Source organism: Myotis lucifugus, unplaced genomic scaffold (genome assembly GCF_000147115.1).
Source record: "Myotis lucifugus unplaced genomic scaffold, Myoluc2.0 scaffold_7, whole genome shotgun sequence".
Lineage (NCBI taxonomy): Eukaryota > Metazoa > Chordata > Mammalia > Chiroptera > Vespertilionidae > Myotis > Myotis lucifugus.
In genome coordinates, this window is record NW_005871055.1 from 14049166 (window position 1) to 14059374 (window position 10209).

At 39.8% G+C, this 10209-nt stretch overlaps 1 pseudogene; it reads right to left on the minus strand.

Annotated features, from left to right (window-relative positions):
• Positions 1-2615: 2615 nt before the first annotated feature.
• Positions 2616-8818, minus strand: LOC102431208 (annotated as a pseudogene).
• Between the last annotated feature and the right edge of the window lie 1391 nt (positions 8819-10209).

A 10209-nucleotide genomic window follows, 5' to 3' on the forward strand; every position in this document is an offset into this window, starting at 1 on the left:
ATTTGTTTGCCTACTGATTCTATAGCTAATGACTAACAACTAATTATTAAAAGCCCTGCATTTAATATCTTATTTGCAATCAAATTATTTTTTAATTTGAATATGAAGTTTAAGGGGGAAAGTGAATAAAAGCCTGGCCTCATTTTTAGAAAAGTTTAAACTTAGATGATCATGGATTTTCAGGCATGATAAAGCAAAGCAGATATTGCTTAAGGCAGCTTTCTGGAACCAAACGTTCCTGTGTACAGAAAGAGGTACATATAATTAGAAACAGCCAGTGGAGAACAGTGTAACCTAACCATTAGCAAAGACTTCAAAAATATGTGATTCTGATCATGAAGTTACAATCCATTGTCTGGGGAATATGCATCTTTATGTCTCCAATTGATACACAGAAGTGCCAATCATACTAGGTAACTTGTATGCTTACCAGTTTCCCATCTAAAGAAGTGTGAAGACTTATTGTGTTACAGATATCTAGTTTGTGGGTTTTGTTGTTGTTGTTTGTTTTTTAACATCAGGCTTCAAACATGCTTTTCCTCCCAGTCATAATTCACTGAGTGACCTGAGTAATCTGGAACCCCTTGGGAATGGTGTTGGATGAAAATCTGTTTAATATATCATAAAGCCTTTGCATCCTGATCTGTTAACTTTGTAGGAGTAATGGGTTGTTTAGTTAAATAATATCTGCATGTACATGTGAAACAACTCAAACTGCTCTAAGTTGCCAGGTAAATGGAAGGTGAAGGATGGCTTAAAGGTAACTCAAACACATATGTATGCCACTTACCACAAACTCAGCCCACAGTGGGAGGAACCCCAGTCATTTGTGTTCTAATTGTAGACTCATGCAAAAGAGATGCCTTGTGTCATTGAGGAGTGAGCCACATTCTGGTAAGCCCTGGTTTTCATGAGGGCAGATCTTGCACCAACCTTTAAGTGGGTGCCCATATCCTGTTGCTAAAATATGGTGCCCCATCATTAGTCAGATGGCAGAAACACTGGAAAGGGCCTGAACACACATGAATAATCTAACCTGGCCTGTGGGAGGAGATTGGGACAGGCTGGGGGTGGATCAAAGCTGGTGTGTGGCTATGGAAGCCTGGAGAGGACTTTAATGTTAAATACAGGGGCCCGTGGTCAGCATAGAGGAATCTGCACCATAAGCATGACCTCAGCTACCCTTCAACTCTACTTATATATTGGAAGACAGTTCCAATGCCACACAATTCCCTCTGGGCCCAAGGAAAATATCAGGGGTTTGGGAGAAGAAAAACTTGCTGTATATAGAACAATATTTCTGAGATAGTCTCATGGAAAAAGTTACTTCTCTTGAGTTTTTTTTCAATAGGAAGGTTTGTTCAAAGTCGGAATTGATTAGATGATGCTTGACCAGCCCTTGAAGGTTCAGAGCATTTCTAATGCCTTTGAAATTATATACAATTTAGTGTGTGTAGGATTTAATGTTAATTTTTTTTTTTTCTGGGAAGAGGGTGTATCTCTTGCCAAAGAACCTGAAAGGATCTGCAACCCCCAGAATATTTTGTAGCCACTGGTATGGAGGCCAAGGAAGCCCAACCTTTCTAATCACAGCAGAATAGATCCTGAGTAATCATAGCCTTGGGTTTTGCCTGGTCTTTGCGTACTTACGTCACCCCTCCACTGGCACAGGGCATCCTGTCTGTCCTGTTCCAGAGATAAGTAGCTAGGCCATCTCAGGTACTTTGGACCAGCTCCCATGAGAGTCCTTACCCAATAGTATCCCTGTAAGTGAGCATCCTAGATGATCTCCCTTTAATAAAGTCATACCCAGGCAAAAAGCAAATGAATTACATTGATGGAAGGACAGGAATAGATGTCCAAACATGGCAGGTAGTGGCATAGTCGGTAATTTCTGTTCTCATGAGGGACAAGGAGAACACGATAGGAAATGGAGACCTGAGTTCTAGTCCTCATTCTGGCCAGCTGATTAACATTGGGTAATTCACCTTCATGCATTTATTTCAGTTTCCCAACCTGAAGAATGAGGAAGTTGGACAAGATTCCTGAGGCCTCCCTAGCTGAGGGCATGGCCTGCTATGAACAAACTCCGAGATGTGGCCTTGTCTACAGAGAGATATTAGGAGAGGACTGGTCTTTTATTAGGAGCAAGTTTATTTTTTTAAATTTTAAACAACAAGCTATATGTTTTTAGACATGTTGGATTTTGCAAATCCATCGGAGTATAAACAAATAGACATACCCAAGAGGAAAAACATCAGTTGTAGGCAGAATCTAGATTTCAGTGATAGGTTAATTTGCTAGTTAGGGCTGAAAGTCAAAGATGGAATATTTCTAATTACAATGGAGTTTTTTTGTTTTTTTTTTAGAAATGTTGTTCATAATCTCCCCACATCCTACCTCCAGTTCTACTCTCAGCAGATGGTATACATTTAGATTCTTAACCCTTCAGCATACCATCTTTTTTCTTCTCATTAAACTTTGAATGGATCTCAGAATTCTGTGACAGAATTTTGGTCAAGTCATTTCCATTAAAAAGTATTGATTTTAAAAACTAATAATACACCAAAAAAAAAAAAAAACCCAAAAAACAAATGGTCCACAAAACATTCTCCTTTCCTTCTGAAGGTTTTACGATGCATTGTAATCATTAACCAATCTCTTACTATTCAACTTAAATGGCCAATTGAGACAAACAGTTCTGAGACCATTCGTCCACCACTATTAAGTCTGGCGTGGCAGATACTGGGGATAATATTCATTTAGCCTTCTGAGCTTTCTGGGCAGACTTGGTGACTGCCAGCTCCAGTTGCCTTCTTGTCCATAACTGTCTGTCTCATGTCACGAACAGCAAAACAGCCCAGAGGAGGGCAGTCAGAGAGCTCTCAGTACACATGGCCTTGCCAGGAACCATATTGACGATGGCAGCATCACCAGATTTCAAATACTTAGGGCCATCTTCCAGCTTTTTCCCAGAACGACGATCAATCTTCAGCTCAGAAAATTTGCAACCAATATGAGCCATGTGACAATGCAGCACAGGTGCATATCCAGCACTGATTTGGCCTAGATGCTTAGGATAATCACCTGAGCTGTGAAGCCAGCTGCTTCCATTGGTGGGTCATTTTTGCTGTCACCAGCCACATTGCCACGACAAACATCTTTGACAGACACGTTCTTGACATTGAAGCCCACATTGTCCCCAGGAAGAGCTTCACTCAAAGCTTCATGGTGCATTTCAACAGAATTTACTTCCATTGTAATGTTTACTGGAGAAAGGTGACCACCATGTCAGGTTTGAGAATGCCAGTCTCCCCTCAGCCCACAGGGACAGTACCAATATCACCAATTTTGTAGACATCCTGGAGGGCCAGATGCAGGGGCTTGTCAGTTGGACGAGTTGGTGGTAGGATGCAATTCAAGCAGCGTGGTTCCACTGACATTGCCATCTTTACAGGTGACTTCCCATCCAAAGCATGTTAGCACTTGGCTCTAGCATGTTCTCATCATTCCAACCAGAAATTGGCATGAATGTTACTGTGTTAGGGTCACAGCCAATTTTCTTAATGTAGGTGCTGACTTCTTTAACAATTTCCTTGTATCTCTTCTGGATATAGGGCAGCTCAGTGGAACCCATTTTGTTAACACCAACAATCAGTTGTTTCACACCCAGTGTGTAGGCCAGAAGGGCATGTTCATGGATCTACCCATTCTTGGAGATGCCTGCTTCAAATTCACCAACACCAGCAGCAACAACCAGGAAAGCACAGTCAGACTGAGATGTGACTGAATTATGTTTTTGATAAAGACTCTGTGTCCTGGGGAATCAATGATGCTCACAAAATAGTCACAGGTCTCGAATTTCCACAGGGAGATATCAATGGTGACACCACACTCAGGTTCAGCTTTCAGTTTATCCAAGACCTAGGCTTGCTTGAAGAAGCCCTTCCTCATTTTAGCAGCCTCTTTCTCAAAATTTTCGATGGTTCTTTTATTGATCTCACCACATTTGTAGATCAGATGGCCAGTAGTGGTTGACTTGTCCGAATCTACGTGTCCAATGATGACTATGTTGATATGAGTCTTTTCCTTTCCCATTTTGGGTTTGATTTGGTGGTGTGTTCTGGCGGCAAACCTGTTGTGAAAAAAAAGAAGCATACAATCTTAAAGGTGTCTGAATTACTACTTGGCACGTTAATGTTCTTACTTAGGTCTCTTGACTTTTTTACTCCCTGCTCAGAGAAGGCATTTGAGTCCTTCCATCTATCATGGATTCTACCCTTTTCTAATATTCCTCCCTTTTCCTGGCAGTCACACCTCCAATCATCCACCTTCACTCCAACTTTCTCCTTATGGGCATTCCAATCTTCCTCACAGGCTTTCTCTTCTTCTTTCTTATCTTCTCAGATCTTTTCTATCTTAAACATTAAACGAGTTTTTCTCGGCTTTATTTGCCATATTTTTGGTCGCCTTTTAATCCTTTTTTCTTCCCCCTATCCTCCAAATCCTTGGAAGTAAGTAGTTTATACTTACTATTTCTATTCCCTTGCCTTCCTCTTACCTTTGCAGTCTGGATGATCATAAGCTGTCCTGCAACTGTGCTCTCAAAAACAGGACTTCCCACGTTGCCCTTATCTCTGGCATTTGATAAGACCACAGGGCAGAGATAGCACCAACACCCAACATGCCTATGACTTCAAAGCCACTCAGCCAACTTTTGTTGAATACTGAAGCCCGGTTGCCTTTTCCTTACAAATATTTCTCATCCATCCATTTTTCTGCATGCCCTGTGCCTCTCTGTAAACCAAGCCCTCCGCTATCTCATATTTTATCACTATAACAATGTTCTGGCTTCTTCACTTCCAATTCATCCAGTGGAGTATTATATCACTTAAATCTTCCTCATGACTCACCAGAAATTCACAAATAACTATTGATCCACGCTCAATGTCCTCATTGGTATTTTAAAAATAATTAATTGCTTAAAAAGGCATTATAGAGGCACAAGTAAAACATTCACAGTGAATAAGAAGGTATCCAGAGAAAGAGAAGTCTCTCTCTCATCCAATTATCTCTATCCCTCTCTCTTCCTCCCTCTAAAAATCCCTCTATAAAAATATATAAAAACAATAATAAAAAAAACATTGTCCTAATTTTTCTTTTTTCCAAAGTCATTTTGTCAATAATCAATTGGTTCAAATTAGTGTTATAGAATGATAGAAAAATTTCCTAAATATGTCCTAGATAATATTATTATGATCTGGGAAATTTACTCATATGTTGGTGTTACTAGTTGCCTTATGGTATACAAATATCTCAGTCAGATAACTTTATCAATTGAATCTTCTAGGCAGTGGGTTAAAAAAATAAGGCCTGCGTTCTGCCCTTGATGTACTTAAAAGTTAATGAATATTACATACCCTGATCATTTACAGATAAGTATTTACTGATATTTACAGATACAGTACCGAAAGCATGTGGAGGGAATAACGGAATATTCTTGCTACCTTTTTAGGAAAGGGGAAAACTAAAGTGGAGAAGTTGGAGAATGTCAAGGTGAAATGTGAATAAGCCTTGAATTCTGCCTGCCTTTGAGTTCAAATGCCTGTTGCTATTTGACTATGGTCTTGGTGTGCTTTTGCTTACATTTTCAGGATGGGTGAACTCATCTGCCTCGGGATGACTGGGCCTGTGTCAGCTCCTCTTGTCCAATTAGCTGTGGCTGGAGCGGCAGTCAGGATCATGAAGGACACACATAGCTGACCATGCCCACCTCTCAGCAAATGCTTTGAGTTCTGGTTGGTCAGTGAATTCTCAGTGATTTTCTGAGAAGGTAATATGGGCTGAATAACTATGCCCAAGTCTGTCTACCATTCTTAATAAGTTAGGTTCTTGTAAGCTTGCTCACAGCTCCATTGTTTAGGCAAGACTAAAGAGTTGGGTCTTAAATGTAGAGTCTTATTATCTTTTCTGATAATAATAATTTTTTATTTTATATTTTTATTGATTTTAGAGAGGAAGGGAGAGGGAGAGAGAGACAGAAACATCGATGACAGAGACACATTCATCAGCTGCCTCCTGCATGCCTTCTAATGGGGATCAAGCCCACAACCTGGACATGTGCCCTGACCGGGAGTCAAACCTGAGACCTTTCTGGTCCATGGGGTGATGCTCAGTCCATTGAGCTACACCAGCTGGGCTAAGCATAAGAATTTTTTTTTGGGGGAAAAAAAAGGTTTCTAAAATGTCTTCATTTGTTGATGAAATGGATCTACTTTTCTCCTAATTGTCAATATTTTAAGCTGAGAATATTTCTATTTTCTCCACAATTTGAATTCCATTAACTTTGTGAAATGATTAAAAGGTATAAAGATAAAGCATGAAAAATAATCTGTTGCCATCACCCAAATAGTTTGTAAAATATTAATTTTGAGACATATGGAGAAATGCTGAAAGTCACTAATCATCTGAGAGATGCAAATTAAAATGAAAATGAAGTATCATGTCACATCTGTCAGAATGGCTGCCCTCAATAAATCAACAAGTAAGTGCTGGTGAGGATGTAGAGAAAAATGAACCCTAATACACTGCTGGTGGAAATGCAGACTGGTACAGCCACTATGAAAATCAGTGTGGAGTTTCCTCAAAAAATTAAAAATGGAACTGCCATTTGACACAGTGATCCCATTTCTAGGAATATAGTCTAAGAAACCTGAAACACCAATCAGGAAGAACATATGCACCCCTATGTCAATAACAGTGCTATTTATAATAGCTAAGATCTGGAAACAGCCCTAGTGCCCATCAGTAGATGAGTGGATAAAAAAGCTGTGGGACATTTATACCACGGAATACTATGCAGCAGTAAAAAATAAGGATCTCTTACCTTTTGAGACAGCATGGAGGGACCTAGAGAGTGCTATGCTAAGCGAAATAAGCCAGTCAGAGAAAGAGAAGTATAACATGATCTCACTCATATGTGGAATCTAATGAAAAGAAACTGATGAAGAAAATAGATTCAGAGACACAGAAGCATGGAACAGACTGTCAAATCTCAGAGGGAAGGTGGGGGTGGGTGGGTGGGAAGAGATCAACCAAAGAACTTGTATGCATATATGCATAACCCATGGACACAGACAGTGGTATGGTGAAGGCCTGGAGTGGAAGGGGGTGGGGGCGAGCTAGAAGGAGTCAATGGGGGAAAAAGGGGGGATATGTAATACTTTCATACTTTCAACAATGAAGATTTAAAAATAAATAAATAAATGTGAGAAATTTTCAAAAAAAGATTTTTGGATATCCAAAATGAGGCTATATAGGAAAACAAGGGGGAATAAAGATCAAAATATGGTAAATTGAATGTGTTATTTAGAACTCTTGGTTGCACTGACAGAAAACCAAATAAAATTTACTTAAGCAAACATCAGAATGTATTATAAATATACTGGATATCTCATAGCAAGCAAAGATATGAGTCAGGAACCGTCAGAATCTAGGGTCTGAACATCATCAGGATCCTCTGGGTGATCTGTTAGAAGTCCACTTCTGGACCAACCAAGACAGCCGGTTTGGTCAATGTAACACAACTGCTCCCAGATGACTATATGTATAGAGTAGGGAGGGTGGAACAAGAAGAGGGAACTGTTTTCAGAAGAAGTAAAAAGGGTATCGAACAAAACGGAGATGTCCACCTAATTGAAAAAAAAAAAGTGAAGAAGCAAGACAACAACAAAAATGGCTTGTTGAATTGCTTGAATATTTAGAAATAACTGAGATCAGTTTCAAGGGTCAAATATTCTCCTCCATTTTCAGGTAAAACTCCTTTATTCAGGGACCTCGTTTGAACGTTATAGCAACAAATGACAACCTGTAGAATACTTGGTCTATTGTACAATGCTCAATTACTAATATTCATTGTGTACAAAGTACTTCTCTAGATTTTGGAATGTGGGGAGGCAGTTGCAAAGATGAACAGTTCCCTCCCCAAGGAGTTTACTCTTTAGTAATCTGTAGCATGTAAAGCAAGCTATATTGATTAGGTCAACCTAATATATTTAACTGAACATTTGTTAAAATGCAAGTCCTGTACTCACCTTCCATCATTTCCTCTGAAAAAGAATTGGTGGTCTTTTTTTAAAAAAAGATTATGTCCTATATAATGCATCACCACAATTTGTGGTCTGAACTACAATTGCAGTCTGACAAACATATTCAGTTACACCCTACAAACAGCTCACAAAACTACCACCTGGCTTTAGCTGAAGGTTTTCATTTGAAAAATTTTTCTGTCTCTCTTTGTTCCTCACTTCCCTTTTGGGGAAAAACCAGCAAAGAAAGGGGAAGGTAGGTTAGTTCTTATAAGTTATGTAAGTAAACTTTCATTTGTTATTATTATCATTACCATCAAGCCTGGTTTTTAAAAGACTGGGAGTCTGAGTGAAAAAAGGGGTTGGTGAGAGAGGAGGTTTGGGAAGAGGATACCAGCAGGTGGCGCTTGTCTCCTCTGAGATTAGACTGTTTCACTCAGCCTAGAATCCTGCAGGAACAAGTGCAACTATGCACACAGTAATGCAAGTGACAAAGATCATGCCATACCTTAGCGCGAAGTCCATGAAGTCACAAGTTCCAGACTTTTGCTTGGACCATCACCTTTCTGCATTACCACTTAAAAGACAGGCTCCCCTAATCCCTGGGTTGTATCATTTTCTACTTTACCCACATCTTCATTTCCATGAGCCAAGTAACTTACAGTGACAGTCAAGCCTTGGGTGTAGAGCAAAAATAAAGGCCCCAGAGCAGTGATTTTTTAACCGTTTTCATTTCATGGCACACAAACTAATTACTAAAATTCTGCGGCACACCAAAAAATATATTTTTTGCCAATCTGACAAAAAAATAGGTGTAATTTTGATTCATTCATAACGAACAGCTATTGTTATGCTGGCTGTTGTCTTTTTTAAAATTATTATTGATAATCTAAGGGAAAAGAGGTCAGTGCCTCTGACTAAATAGTCAGATATTGCACGTTTTAAAACTTCTTAGGGCACACCAGTTAAAAATCACTGCCCTAGAGGCCTGTATGGTAGGAAACTCATACATCTTAAAAAAAAAGGAAGATAAATAATTCAATCAAAAATGGGCAAAGGACTTAAATAGACACTTTTTGAAAGTGGACATACAGAAGGCCGAGAGACATATGAAAACATGTTCAAAGTCACTAATTATCCAAGAGATGCAAATCAAAATGACAATGAGATATCATCTCACACCCATCAGAATGGCTATCATCAACAAATCAACAAACGACAAGTGCTGGCTTGGATGTGGAGACAAGGGAACCCTCGTGCACTGCCGGTGGGAATGCAAAATGGTGCAGCCACTGTGGAAGACAGCATGGAGTTTCCTTAAACAGTTAAAAATGGAATCCCCATTCGACCCAGTAATCCCACTTCTAGGAATATATCCCAAGAAATCAGAAACACCAATCAGAAAGGACATATGCACCCCTGTGTTCATAGCAGCACAATTTACAACAGCTAAGATTTGGAAACAGCCTAAGTGCCCATCAGCAGATGAGTGGATTCAAAACCTGTGGTACATCTACACAATGGAATACTATGCTGCGGTAAAAAAGAAAGAACTCTTACCCCTTGCAACAGCATGGATGGACCTAGAGAGCATTATGCAAAGTGAAATAAGCCAGTCAGAGGAAGATAAATATCACATGATCTCACTCATTTGTTGAATATAATGAACTATATAAACTGGTGAACAAAAATAGGTCCAGAGACAGAGAAGCATCCAACAGGCTGTCAAACTTCAGAGGGAAGGCAGGGTGGGGTGGGGTGATGGTGGTGGTGGTAAGGGATTAACCAAATGACTTGTATGCATGCATATAAGCATAACCAATGGATACAGACACTAGGGGGATGGGGGTGGCTGGGGAGTGGTCAATGGGGGAAAAAGGAGACATATGTAATACTATACGTAATACTTTAAACAATAAAGAATTAAAGTAATATCCTATCTAATAATAGACAAACATGGTAATCGACCGTACCTCCGCTACGCCTCCCATTGGCTAATCAGTGTGATATGCAAATTAACCACCAACAAAGATGGCGGCTAATTTGCATACTGCAGGCAGGGCGGGACAGCTCAGCCGCCAGCGAGAGCGCCATCCTGGGCCACAGGCCGGCCCCAGAAGCA